We start from the raw sequence: 15735 nt of genomic DNA, 5'->3' as shown, positions 1-15735 counted from the left end.
GGTTGGCAACATTAAAACTCAGTATCTTACAGTAAGAGACACATGGAATTTATATGAAGATCTTTGAGGACGGACAGTACTTAGCTAAAACTGATCATTAAGAACTTGGGAGGATAAACTCCTGTGAAGCTGAAATCCAGGAATATAGAAAGTGTACTCCATACAGGAGGTACTGATATCTCTTAGAGGACAATATAATGCTGGTTTTGAAGTTGCTGTTAAAACAACAAACTGAAACCTAGCGTTGCTAGTAGAACAAGATGCTATCAATAATTATTCTGAATGTAAATGGACTAAATGCTCCAATAAAAGACACCGGGTAACAGTGGATAAAAATAAACAAATAGATACATAGATAGATAGATAGATAAATAAATAAAACAGTGAAAAAAAAAAAACAAGACCCATCTATATGCTGCCTACAAGAGACTCACTTCAGACCAAAAGACACCTGCAGATTGAAAGTGAGGGGATGGAAAAATATTTACCATGCAAATGGATGTCAAAAGAAACCCAGGTAGCAATACATATATATAAAAAAAAAAAAAAAAAACAGACGTTAAAACGAAGACTATAATGGGGTGCCTGGGTGGCTCAGTCAGTAAAGCGTTTGACTTTGGCTCAGGTTTGTGAGTTTAAGCTCTGAATTGGCCTCTGTGCCAACAGCATAGAGCCTGCTTTGGATCCTCTGTTTCCATCCATATATGCTCCTCCCCCACTCTCTCTCTCTCTCTCTCTTTCTCTCTCTCTCTCTCTATAAAAAATAAATAAACATTAAAAAAAAACTATAACAAGAGACAAAAAAGACGCTACAGAACAATGAAGGGGACAATACAACAAGAAGATAGAACAAATGCAAATATTTATGCACCCAATATGAAAGCACCCAAATACATAAATCAATTATTAACAAATACTAAAGAAATTATCAATACTAAGACAATAATAGGAGGGGACTTTACCAATCCACTTATATTGGTGGACAGATTATGCAAACAGAAAATAAACAAGAGAATAGTGGTTTCGAATGAAACACTGGAGCAGAAGGAATTCCCTGACATAATCAGAACATTCCATCATTAAAAAAAAAAAAAACAGAATATGTACTCTTTTCAAGAGTACAAGGAAAATTCTCCAGAATAAATCACATATTAGGCCACAAAACAAGTCTCAACAAATTCAAAAAAAATCAAAGTCAAACCATGCATCTTTTCTGACCGCATACTATGAAACTAGAAAGTCTACATATAAAGCAATCAATCAATCAATCAATCATTCAAATAAATAAGGTGTTTTACCTTATGATTAACCTCCCTCTCCCAAACAAACAAACAAACAACAACAACAACAAAAACCCAGAATGCTGTTGTTGATGTGAACAAGTACTGTTGGAGTAACCTTGGTAACCTTGGTAAGAAAACAGGAAAAAAAAAATGAAAACGCCAGTCCCTTTCTTGGCTGAGTCTTACAGGGACCCAGTTGGCCAGAGAGAAATGCAAGTCACAGAGCTGACTTAAGATAATACTTAGAGCGGTACCTGGCTGGCTTAGATGGTAGATCATGCAACTCTTGACCTCAGGGTCGTGAGTTAGAACCCCACACTGGGTGTAGAGATTGCTTAAATTAATTAAAAAAATAATAGAGACTTTTATATTCCAATCAATAGTGTATAGAAACCTAGGAAGAAAATCAGCAAATACATAAAAGACTTGAAAAACCCTATCAATTAACTAGATATAACAATAAATCTTATAAAATGCTCCATCTAAAAACAGCAAAATACATATTCTGAAGGGCACATTGAAACAATCTCTGTGATAGTCCATATGTTGGACCATAAAACCATCCTCAATCAATTTAAAATGAATAAAATCATACAAAGTATATTCTCTAAACACAGTGGAATTCAATCCCAAATCAACAACAGAGGGAAATTTGGGAAATTTACAAATAAATGGCAATGAAAAAACATATCTCTATATAACAAATGAATCAAAAACAAATCACAATGGAAAGTAGGAAATATTTTGTGATGAATTTAAATGAAAACACAACACAGAAAAATTGAGGGACTTCAGGCAAAATGGATTCAGAGGATATATAGACTATAGGGTCTTTAAAAAATGAAGAATCTGAAATCAATAACCTAATCTTCCAACTAAAGGAGCTAAAGAAAACATCGCAAACTAAACTGTTAACCAAGAATTATATACCTAGCAAAACTACACTTAAAAACATAAAACTCAAATATAGATATTTCCAAATTTCATTAGATATCCTGAACTTCTGCTAACAAATTTATTTTATTTTTTAAAGTATTTATTTATTTTTTTAATTTTAAATCCAAGTTAGTTAACATATAGTGTAATAATAATTTCAGGAATAGAATTTAATGATTCATCACTTACATATAACACCTAGTGCTCATCCCAACAAGTGCCTTCCTTAATGATCCTAACCCTTTTAGCCTTTCCCCCTATTTTAAAAGATATATTAAAAAACTACTTCAAGCTATAAGGAAGTGACATTAGATAATAACTTGAATCTGCTATAGAATACCAGAAAAGGGAACTATGCAGGTAATTATAAATATATATATATAATCTTATATAACATGGTGCGTGTGTACAGATAAATAAATTTTGTCAACTTTATCAATTTTAATTGTATATATTTGTAAATTTCCCATATATATAAGCAGAAGGGAAGAGAGTGGGAATGGGGATATATAGATACAAGAAAATGTACCAGGTACTGAAATCAAACAAAATATTCTCTCTTCTATGAATTTGTAATAATGAAAATCATCCAAAAGACATAATTATTATATAATTCAACATATTTGTTACATTACAGCCCACATAACAGTGGCAAAGATGCTTTTGTAATAAGGAATTGATTAGATTTAATTTCCTCATTAGAAAATAAATATAAATCTTATATAGCATTACACAAATCCTACACATTGTTAATTATAAAAAAAAATCTACTGAATATCAATATAAACACCAGAAAGTGAAATACAAACATAATTACAAGTCAGTTTGTTTGGGTCATGTAATATGAGTGTGTGTATATGTGGTGAAGAGTGTCTCTATTTAAATACTGACTTATTAGCCATCTGCCATTGCTTGAGTTATAACAACTACCTCTCTGTTTTCTCACATATAAAATGTGCATAGCAATATTTTCAAACTTATGAACTTGTTGTAATGATGAAATGAGTTAATATATTTACAATATTTGGAACATTAGCTGAAAAATTCTAAACACTATTTTATTTTCATTATTATTTAGAGTTATATCAAAGTTTTTGTTTAAGCAAATAAAATGAATTTATAAGTGATAAATTCAATTTTACTGAATTTTATTTAAAAGGAAACTCCTAAACATTTCTTTCAGCTTTATGTATTGATCTGAATTGCGACATTTAATAATTCAAAGCATGCCAGAAAAGGTAAGCCAGAGAGTTCCAGATGATGTTCTGTCCTAAAAATGACAAAAGATAGAATTACAAATGCAGAGCAAAAAATGGAACTGACTTTGGACACAAGGACTAAAAGGAAACAAAAAGTACTGTATTGATTCATGGGGCACCTGGGTGGCTCAGTCAGTTAAGCGTCAATTTTGGCTCAGGTCATGATCTCATGGTTTGTGGGTTTGAGCCCTGCGTCAGGCTCTGTGCTGACAGCTCAGAGCCTGGAGCCTGCTTCAGATTATGGCTCCCTTTCTCTCTGCTCCTCCCCCACTAACACTCTGTCTCTCTCTCTTTCAAAGATAAATATTAAATTTTAAAAAATTGAAGCGGGCATCTTTTGGGATGAGCACTGGGTGTTGTATGGAAACCAATTTGACAATAAAATCATATATTAAAAAATAATAAAATAAAAAAAATAAAATGCATGGACAAAAAAATGTACTTTATTGATTCATATTTTTATACATTGCTAAAGATGATAAGTTATTTCCTTTGTATGTTAGATATCTAAAAATATGCATCAGCTATATAAAATCAGTTAAAAGTTATGGAGCGGCGCCTGGGTGACTCAATCAGTTGAGCATCTGACTTCGGCTCAGGTCATGATCTCACGGTTTGTGGGTTCTAGCCCCACATTGGGGTCTGTGCTGACAGCTCAGAGCCTGGAGCCTGCTTGGGATTCTGTGTCTCCCTCTCTCTCTGCTCCTCCCTTGCTCACACTCTGTCTCTCTCCCTCTCTCAAAAATAAATAAACATTTAAAAAATTTTAAAAAAAGTTATGGAAAGAAGATAGAACTTTCTCAATATAGTGTTGTTCTGAATAGTCTGGAGGGACAATGGAAAGAAAGGGCTGTCCCTTCAACAAGACATCTTTTTTCAGGTTTCTTTCTTTTGTTAATGGCATCACTATTGCCCTTGGATTTCCAGGCTTGAAACCTAGAATATTTGATTCAAACTACTTCCTCACTCAATTTCATCTGTAATGAGATCATTTTTCTTTGACAAACTGTGCAACACACTTTCCAATATCCAGTACTGGCTATTCCACTATCTTTCTATTTAATTCAAAAGCCATTCTTGTAGTTTTGGTTTGGCAAAATGGCACAGAAGTTCCCTGGCTTCACAGTGATGTGCTAGAGATCATATGAAGCTCCAAATTAAAGATAGCACACCGTCACGAAAGTATGAATTCATACTCTTTTGTTAAAGCAATTGGATATAGTATGGGGTAAAATACAAATTACTGTGAAAAAAAGTACAAAGCAAAGGATATTCTACCTCCTAGAAATGTTCTCACTCCTAAAAGAGAATCTTGATCAAACCCTACTTTCATTAGGATAACTTCAGAGACAAAGTACTCTACCTCTTTTACTTTAATTTATCCTAAACACATCATGAATTTAATCTTTCTAATTGCTATTTTATCATGTTACTAACTCACTGAATGACCTACAATGACGTCCTATTGCTCCCAAATAATGTCTTAATTTCTTAAGTAGACATTAAAATGCATTGCAATTTTCTCACAGCTTAGTCTTCTGGCTGCATTTTTGACTTCTGTATCAACCTGCTTTTCCTAAACATATTCATCAGCCTTTTATATTTTTATTTATAAAAGTATCAGCACTTTCCTTTCCCAATTCAAAAGTCATTTACTTCATGGAAGAGCTTATCTTATTCCTAAATTCTTTTCTGTTTTTATACAGCCATACTCATTTACATAAGAATTATTTAATAATTACCATTGCTTTGGCACCTTTTATTTTTATACAACTTATATATTAGTTGCTCATGATTTAAAAATAAACTTATAGATTCTGAGCTTCTCAGGCAGTTGACACACTTTACCCCAAACTATTCTCTTTAAACTATGTCACTGGGGCAGACTGAGGGTCCACTTGTCATTTTGTTTATTTATTATATCCATAGTTACATACTTTGGCATGTTACTAAACAAATTTTGTCAGATAGTTACCTGACTTCTTCAAACCTCGACTCTGTTACTGAGAGTAGTCACAAATAGTGCCCAAATACAGACACAAGCCTACTCTTAGCTGGGCAGCACCACCTGGGTCAGAGGTGTTCATATAAATACATTTCCATTTGATCTATGTGCAATTAAATACATTTTGTTACCATTACTTAATATTGAGTTTGCTTAACATCTTCAAAAGTACTGAATTTAACTATTTAAATCATCCTCAAAAGTGCTGAACTAAAGTAATCATGGTAAAAACATCAGATAAATTCATCAGAAGATATTCTACAAGGTACTTGTTTAGTATGCCTCTAGACTGCTAAGGTCATAAAAACCAAAAAAAAAAAAAAACGACTAAAACAGTTTTGGAGACCAGAGGACCAAAAGGACCCATGACAAGTAAGTAAAGTGTAGTACTTTAATTGGATCTTGGGACATAAAGATGATATTGGAAAAAAACTGGTAGAATCTAACTAAAGGCTAGATTTTAATTAATAGTGATGCAAAGTTATCAGTGTTTTCTTAGTTTTGATGAATATAAGATAGTGATGTAAGTTACCAGCTGGAGAAACTGGATGAGAGGTAATGGGAGTCTCTGTGTTATTTTTGCAACTTTTCTGTAAATCTGAAGTCTTTGAAAGGCTTTTAAAAAGTTTATTAAAAATATTAGACTCTGGTTGGTAACTGACATGGAAAGATTGTGTGCATGACACAGACCATTAATTTGATGATATAAGCAAACACTCATTATAGAAGAAATTATGGCAATTCCCTATTTCCTTCCAAGCCAACAACTAAGTGATTTAAAGAAATCTAAGAATGGCCAGTGGGTAGAAAATGATGTATTAATACTTTACTAGTGATTTATGTGAAGATGAAATACTTGTCTGTCAAAACCACACAACTGACGGCGAAGAAATTGACTTGTGTTTCCCAACAGACAAAAGGAATGTGGAAGCCAGAGTGAGAGCTGGTGTAACTAACTCATGCTCTGCACAGAGTAACTGAATGTCATTTTGTCTGAAACTTACTGTTAAATTTTTGATAAGCTGCTTATATTCTGGAAACATTCAACTAAAGAAAAAGAGAAACTAGAAATTTTGTCAAATTAAACAACATCAATATTTTTAGAATGACTATTGAATTTTGAATTTTAGGTAAAATGCTGAGTCACTAAAACTCCTAGAACAAAGAAAATATTGTCAAACACATGGATATCAACAATTCTGAGTCAAAAATTATTCAGAAGGATAAAATTCTACATTAATAGGCATTTTAAGAATTTGTAAAATCATTTTGCGGGATAGATTTTATGTTTATGTATATATGGCAATGATAATATGACTAAGTCTAAATAAGGAAAAATTAACTTTATGTATAAAAAATTCTAACTGGAGAAAAAACATTAGCACTCTATTAACTTTCTTTGTGGTATATGTCATATTTTATATAGACACAGCTATATAAATATAATATACATATATTCATATATGTATCAATATATACATAAACACATGTATTCATATATATCTATACAACACGTAAAATATATATATATATATATATATATATATATGTTTCTTTAAAATGAGAGTATTTATTAATTCTTGGCTAATAGAGAAGTTTCCACTTGCTTGTTTTTTAGTATATAAAATATACTTCAAAATTTTGTATTCAGAAATGTTAGTTGGGGCACCTGGGTGGCTCAATTGGTTAAGCATTCAACTCTTGATTTAGGCTCAGGTCATGATCTCATGGTTCGGAGTTCAGCCTCCTATTGAGCTCTGCACTGATAGCACAAGGCTTGCTTGGCATTTTCTGTCCCTCTCCCTCTGCCCCTCCCCTCTCTTAAAATACATACATAAATAAATAGATAAATAAATAAATAAATAAATAAAAATTTTAAAATGTTAGTATTCTATATATTAATTTTCTAGTAATTAATAATAGTATTTTTAAGAACTTTCAATAATTTTATAATTTTAAAACGGTTGACAATATTTTTTCTTTGTCATTTTATACATTTTATCTTCTATTATTTTACTTCAATGACTTATACCTAAAATAAAATTTTAGACAGATATGGTTATCAAACATAAAATATAAATCTTTCACTAATATTTTAATAATCAATAGATTATGATTTTTCCCAAACTTTTTTCTACATCTGCTATAGTAACTACATAATTTTTCTATTTTAATTGTTAATGTGCTGTATTAAGTTTCTAATGTTAAATTAGTTTTTATTCTTTCTTTCACAGTTTTTTTCCCCTTTTTAAGGTTTATTTACTTTTGAGAGACAGATCACAAGCAGGGGAGGGGCAGAGAGAGAGGGAGACACAGAATTCGATGCAGGCTCCAGGCTCTGAGCTGTGAGCACAGACCCTGATGCGGGGCTCAAACCCACAAACCGTGAGATCATGACCTGAGTCAAAGTTGGATGCTTAACTGACTGAGCCACCCAGGTGCCCCTCACAGTTTTTTTTTCTTGCACTCCATATATCTTTTGAGAAGAACTTATTATTAGGTTTTATTATTTTACAGAGTCTAAAAATATTTCTTATTTATCTGAATCACTTGGTCTATTTACATGTATCTAAACTGTTCTTTTGTTGGGTTATATTTTTCATCTATTTAAGTGCTTTCTACATGTGCTGCCCATTCTTTTTTCATTTTCTCTTTCCTCTTTTGTCTTCTTTTGGAAGGATGAGTTATTCTTTTTTACCATCACCCTTCATATAAGAATATGAAAGCTACAATCTCTATTTGTGTTCTTTTAGTCATAATTTCTTTGTAGAAGCCAACAGAGTATTCAACGTATAACCAGAAACATATCAGATCCTACCTTCTCTGTCAGCCTGGGTTCTAGAGTGGGGCATGTAGTTTAGATCACCCATCCTGTTTGCAATGACTGTGGTGTATGTGAAAAGAAAACTTTTGGTGTTATATGCCACTGAGATTTTTCGTTTATTGTTACTGCATCATAACAATATATTCTAATACATAAATTATTACCAGTGATTAAATATTGTCATATAAAAGTCAAAAGTGTATATGTTTGTGCATGTCTGTGTATTTGTAAGTAAATTGTTATAAAAGGCTGGAAAGATGATGATCCTATTTCTATAGTGACATATTATTTGGTTAGCATGTGTCTGTGGAAACTGGAAAGCATATCAGGTATGTAATTCATTTGGAACTCTAGAGGAAGAGTTTACAAATACACTGCTACTGCTATGATTTGATTTTTGTGGTCCTACTTGGTAAAGGAATACAAGGTAATACAAGCTATAAATCAATCAAAAAAGAAATGGCTAGTTTAAAAGCAAGAATGGAAAAGACTAGAAGAAGCCCACAATTTGGCAATTTGCAGGTTTGGAAATGCCATTGTTCTTAATCCCAAATAATAGAAGTCAAATTTGAGAAATGATTTCAGTGATAATTGCCAATTACACTCAGTGCTGTCCTGAGGACCAAATGAGGTATACTATGGTCATACCCATTAGTTATAATCACTAAATCTGTATAAATTTCTCAGAGGTAAGGTTCAATTAATGATGTGTCATGAAATAAATTACTTCACTTAGACAAAGAACTTAGTGGAAAGGAATTAACTTTCCTACTAAAGCCCGATAATTAAACATAATGATAATTAATCCAAAAGACAGTCATATGGGAAGATTGTAAAAATGTAAACATATATTTGATACAAACCTAACTTAAGAACCAAAACTATAGGTCTCTAAAAAAATGTAGGTTAGACATTGGTCACTTAGATATAATACCCCGGTAACTCAAACAGAAAATTATGAGTTATAGTTATTAAGACTTTGTATATTTCAAACATATCACTGAGCAAAAAGGTTGTTCAGTGACTAGAAGAAAATAGAAAGAAAATTGTTTCAAATAATATATCTGATAAAGGACTTAAATTCAGACTATATAAAGGATGCTTACAACAAAAAAGACAAATGACCCACTTTGAAAGTGGACAAAAGTTTGGAGTAAACAGATCTGTATACAACTGGCCAATAAGCATTCAAAAGCTTCACAGCATCTTAATGATGAGGGAAATGTAAATCAAAACCACAATGAGATATCACTTCCCATCCACTAGAACGGCTATTATTAAACAAAAAAGGCAATGAGTGTTGACAGGAATGTGGAAAAATTTAAAACCTCACATATTGCGACTAGGAATGTAAAATATACCAGTATGTTTGGAAAATAGTTTGACAGTTTCTAAAAACATCAAATGTAGAATTACCATATTACCATATTATTCAGAAATTCCATTTCTGGGTACCCAGGGAAAATATGTGTCTACTCATAGACTTATATGCAAATGTTTAAACTTAAGCTAACTTAAATTTAACTTAAAGTTAAAAAAAATAAATTTGACTTAAAAGAATTACTGTGATGAAAACAAACAACTATATGGAGCCCCAAGCTTCACATACTAGGATACTAAGTCTTTGATTCATGAAAAAGGCCATGTTAGAAAAGGTAGCATAACAAAAAAATTTTACTGCTATTTCAGGCATCTGAGACCTGTACTATCCCAAGTTCTGTTAAATATAGTAAATCTGAGAAAATGCTCTGTCAAAAACTAAGAGAAAAGAAGACATAAAGCCTTAGTACAGTCTACATGATATAGAGTTTTAAGTTAAGTGATGCAGGGGGATGATAAAGGAATGTGGAGAAATGGTAATGCCCAATGAATGTGGGACTCAAAGTCACAAACCTGAGGTGAAATCAAGAGTCAGATGCTTAACCAACTGAGCCTCCCAGTGCCCCTACGATTTTAATTTTAAGTAATCTCTACATCCAACATAGGGCTTGAACTAAAAATCCTGAGATCAAGAGTCACATGCTCTACCAAATGAGCCAGCAAGGTGCCCATCAAGTAGAGAATTTTGTGTGTGTATTCACGGTTTGGGATAAGAAACAAATGAAAATATAACCAAATAGCAACCTAAACATAGTGTGGGGTTTGAAAATAAATTAAAGCTCATTGATAGTAAAAAAAAAAAAAAAAATTAAAATAGGGGCACATAGGTAGCTCTGTAAGTTGAACATCCAACTGACACTTGATTTCTGCCCAGGTCATGATCTCACAATTCATGAGATCAAGCCCTGAGGGCTCTATGCTGACAGCATGGAGCCTGCTTGGGATCCTCTCTCTCCCTCTCTTTCTGCCCCTCCCCCTGCTCCTGCACATGTGCATGCTCTTGCTCTCTCTCACTCTCTCTCTCTCTCTAAGTAAATAAACATTTTGAAAAATGAAAACAAAACATAACAACCCCACCCCCCTACATACACAAACACTTCCACTCTTAACCTAATGTGTCAGAATTTGACACTGTCATTTAATATTTATTATAAAAGCAATGATTATGCCTCTTTGTTAAATTTATCTTGAATAGTTTCAGAGGTCACACACCCAAATGCGCAGTAGATTCACCTGAAAGAACCAGATAAATTACACTGCACAGAAATGCACCTCAGAAAGCTTAACCGCAGATAAATTTTATCCTGGCTTCTAGAGATAAAACCCTAGTAGCAATGGAACAAAATGTTCTTAACTCTATCCCTATAGGTTTTCTGTTTTATCTTTCTTCTGATTGTTTTGCTTTTGTTTCTCCTTTATTTACAGTCAGGTTATTCCCCAGTAAATGGCAACAATTACTGGGTTATTTGTATGATGTGACCATTTGATGAACAGTAAATATCTGTTCTCTATTGGCTAAGAGATGGCAGAAAATCTGGCTCATAGTCTTTACTTGATTTATTTGTCAGTATTTTAGCTCTTCAGAATATAATGTTCATGGTAAAGAAGAACATCCCTTTGATGATCTAGAATAATGAATTTTTGTTTTTTTCTCTATTATTCTCCTGTCTGAAGTCACGGACATGAAACCATAAATATTCTATGTGTCCGTAATACAGAGAGCCACTACCTCTTACTGGGAAAATTCAAAATATTTTTCTCTATCTTCGGGAGTATTAATAAATTATAAACTCTCCTAATTAGACATTATCTGGTTGGCTTAGAGAAATAAGTAAGCACACATATGTTTCTAAAATTATCAAAAGACAAGGAAATTAAATCTTTAATATATTAAGGACCATAGACTTAAAAATAATATTGAGGACTTTAAGAGACAAAATAGATGGGGCACCTGGGTGGCTCAGTCAGTTGAGCATCCGACTTCGGCTCAGGTCTTGTTCTCACATCTCGTGAGTTCGAGCCCCGCGTCAGGCTCTGTGCTTACAGCTCCAAGCCTGGAGCCTGCTTCAGACTCTGTGCTCCCTCTCTCTGCCCCAACCCACTCACATTCTGTCTCTGTCTCTCTCAAAAATAAATAAACATTAAAAAAAAAAGAGAGAGACAAAACAGATGAACATAAGGGGAGGGAAACAAAAATAATATAAAAACGGAGGGGGACAAAACAGAAGAGATTCATAAATATGGAGAACAAACTGAGGGTTGCTGGAGGGATTGTGGGAGGGTGGATGGGCTAAATGGGTAAGGGACATTAAGGAATCTACTCCTGAAATCATTATATCACTATATGCTAACTAATTTGGATGTAAATTAAAAAAAAATTAAAAAATAATAATATTGTTACTATAGAAACTAACTCATAGGTACTTTATGTATCCATTTCACATAATTAAAATGAATTTTCAGTAAACTAATTTAATAATTCTGGTATTTTAAAAAATCTATCTTTTCTCTAATTTATCAGTATGAAATAGTGTACAAACATACATTTTATTCTACCTCTTTTTAGCTTTTCTAAGTTTATAAAGACTTACTGGTCAAATAAATTAACATTATTTACAAATTCTACATAATTTTTAAGATTATTTTAACACTGGGGCACCTGGTGCCTCAATCAGTTGAGCATCCAACTATTGATTTCAGCTCAGGTCATAATCTCACAGTTGTGAGATCAAGTCCCGAGTTGGGCTCCATTCTGAGAGTGGAGCTTGTTTGGGATTCTCTCTCTCTCTCTCTCTCTCTCTCTCTTTCTCTCTCTTTCTCTTTCTGCCCTCCACTCAACAACAAAAAAAATTATTTCAAGAGTAATCATATTTTATAATACAGCAGCTTGCTGATAATTTCCAATATATTTAGATAATTTAAAACTCTAGATTGATAGATAAATGTATTTTAATTAACAGATAATTATTGAATAGCTAAATAATTTCTAATAGAGAATTCTGAAACATTCATTATAAAACAGATTTAAGCTTGTATACTTTAGCCTCTTCTTTTTATATTCTATAGACAGATTATATCTTTGGGTAGTATTACTGATGATTATTTTTGCCACTTTAAGATGAGAAAGTTATATGTGGCTGTATGGTTTATGTTACGTGTGTTTAGGACTTTGAGTTTGCTAAATGCTTAGGCATGCCAGACAGTTGTCAACTGTTCAGCCCACTCTCCACTTTTCTCTGTGAAACAGAAGTTAATTAATTTGGATATGGTGAATTAATATGAGTAGTTGCATTTATACTAAGAGCAATAGTGACAGAGGAATACAACCATGCACATGCTTTTTTTGTTTTTTCATGGAATTAGAACACTTCGTTCTATAGCATTGAATCTCAGATTGACGTCTAGCCATTGTTATACTTTAGGACTTAATAAACTCCTACAGAGCTGTTGTCTATGTGGATTACAGCCATCAATGTTTATCTTGGTAAAAAGTAAGCCATAAATTTTTTAAATATATATTTTGTCCATTCATCTGAAGATAGCAGTGATGAACATGGTATATCTTAACAAAATAACATCATGATATTATTGTGGTAATGGTTTTGACTTCATGAATTCTCTGAGGGAGAACTGCTGATCTAAAAATAAAGTATTTGCTTGTTTCCGAATAATAAGGGATAAAACTTAGTAAGGGACTTTTATTTATTTTGTTTATAATTACTGAGTTTGTAAACAATAAAATGTATTCAAATCAAACAACTTTTTTCTGAAACTTGATGGGCTTGCCTCCTTGGTTTAGTGATGAGTAATATTGACTATAATACATGAGAAATTTCTTTACCTTATATGTAATCTGTCTTGCCAGAAACAATTCTATGCCTTAGAATAAACTTTGGTAGAATGAAATCTTGCCATTTGCAAGATTACAGGGATGGAACTATGCTTAGTAAAATAAGTCAGAGAAAGACAAACACTACATGATTTTACTCATGTGGAATTTAAGAAACAAAACAGATGAATGTGGGGGAAGGGAAATAAAAATAGAATAAAATAAAAGCAGAAAGGAGGGCACACTATAAGAGACTCTTAACTGTAGAGAAAAGCTGAGGGTTACTTCAGGGGTGTTGGGTGGGGGGATGGGCTAAATGGGTGACAGGCATCAAGGAGGGCACTTTTGATGAGCACTGAGTGTTATATGAAAATGTTGAATAACTAAATTCTACTTCTGAAAACAATACCTACACCATATGTTAACTAAATCTTTATTTAAATAAAATCTTTTTTATGTTTATTTATTTATTTTGAGAGAGGGTGAGCGAAGACAGGTGGGTCAGAGAGGAGAGTCAGAGGGTCAGAGAGAGAGGGAGGGAGAGAATCCTAAGCAGGCTCAGTACTGTCAGAGCACAGCCTGATGCAGGGTTTGATCCTATGAACCATGAGATCATGACCTGAGCCAAAATTGAGTGGACCACTGAACCAACGGAGCCACCCAGGTGCCCCTAGATAAAATATTGGAAGAAAGAAAGTATAAACTTTGTGCTTTATGTTGACTTTTTTCTAGTCTTATTTATTAAAAAAAAAAGAATACTAATGATATCTCATGTACGGATGAGTTAAGGTATTTTCAATCATCTATGCTTATTTTTTAATGTTTTACTACCACTTTCTTTCAAGAATTAACAAAGTGTTCATTATCCTATATTAAATTTAAAATTCTCCATTGATAAAAAAATTTTAAACTGCTCTTCAATATAAATATATAATATCCTTTATAAAACTCTATTTTTGAAGTGTTCTAGAAGGCCCTTAGAAAACCACATTTTTTTTTTTTTTACTTTCTGAGAAAGATTCTGGAAATATGATAGTTTGATTTTGTTCCTATTGTAAGCATTGCACGGGAAGAGCAGTCATAATTGGAAGAGGTCCTTGGCCTCCCCTAGGTCAAAACTGTTGGTAGAATATTGCTACTATAAGTGTTTCAGAGAGTCTATGTTTCTTTGGAAGTCCTTAAAGATTTCAATGTTCTGGGGTGCCTGGGTGGCTGAGTTGGTTAAGCATCTGACCAGCTCAGGTCATGATCTTACACTCTGTGGGTTCAAGCCCCGTGCCAGGCTCTGCACTAACAGCTCAGAGCCTGGAGCCTGCTTCAGATTCTGTGTCTCCCTCTCTTTCTGCCCCTTCCCTGCTCATGCTCTCTCTCTTAAAAATAAATAAATGTTAAAAAAATTAATAAAAAACAAAGATTTCAATGTCCTCACTACCCATAATATGTTTTTAATCTCACAGTAAATGACTAAAGGTATCTATATAATAGGTACACACCTTGACAGAGAGTTTTACTCTCTTCCATTCTGCTAATATTGGTTACCTTGATATATTGATTTTAGCCATTAAGTGTCTGTCACCTACAGCTAGTTTTAAATTTACTCTGATTCTGGCCTGACATCTCTAAGTTATAGGCCAGAGTTTTGTGTTCTTAGCAAAGAGCAAAAATCGCAGACCCTCATGGAAAACCATTGTATTGGGTATTTAAAATTATTGCAGCTTCAAAGAATAGATTATTGGGTACAAGCTTCTGAAATCACATAACTTAGAAACTTTCAGATTGTCCCTGTGGACTGAGTCAGGATTTCCAGAAGTCTTCTTAGTCTAGAGAGTTCCTGAAAGCAGACTATTGATCCAAGATTAATGGAACAAGAATTAATTATATAAAATTATATAAACTGTGAAGAAAACTTTATTATGGTATTTGTTTGGAATATTGAAATTATTTTAATGTTCTTTTTTAATGTATATATGAGAAATCCATTTCTTTGCCATGTTAAATTCTAGGGAAGCCACAGAAGCTTAGTAAACTCTGGTTGTGTAAACTAAAACATTTTTTTTTAATGTTATCTAATTCTCAGTGACACTTGAGTATTCAGAAGCTAATGGGCCTTCTCAATTTACATGGAAATACACTTATTTGCAAATGTTCAATAACCATCTACCCACATATTTGCTAAGACAAATCAATTGCGTAACTGAGATCTTAGCTTAGAAGGTTGT

This window comes from Panthera leo, chromosome B3, assembly GCF_018350215.1.
Source record: "Panthera leo isolate Ple1 chromosome B3, P.leo_Ple1_pat1.1, whole genome shotgun sequence".
NCBI lineage: Eukaryota > Metazoa > Chordata > Mammalia > Carnivora > Felidae > Panthera > Panthera leo.
This window is presented reverse-complemented; position numbering follows the sequence as displayed.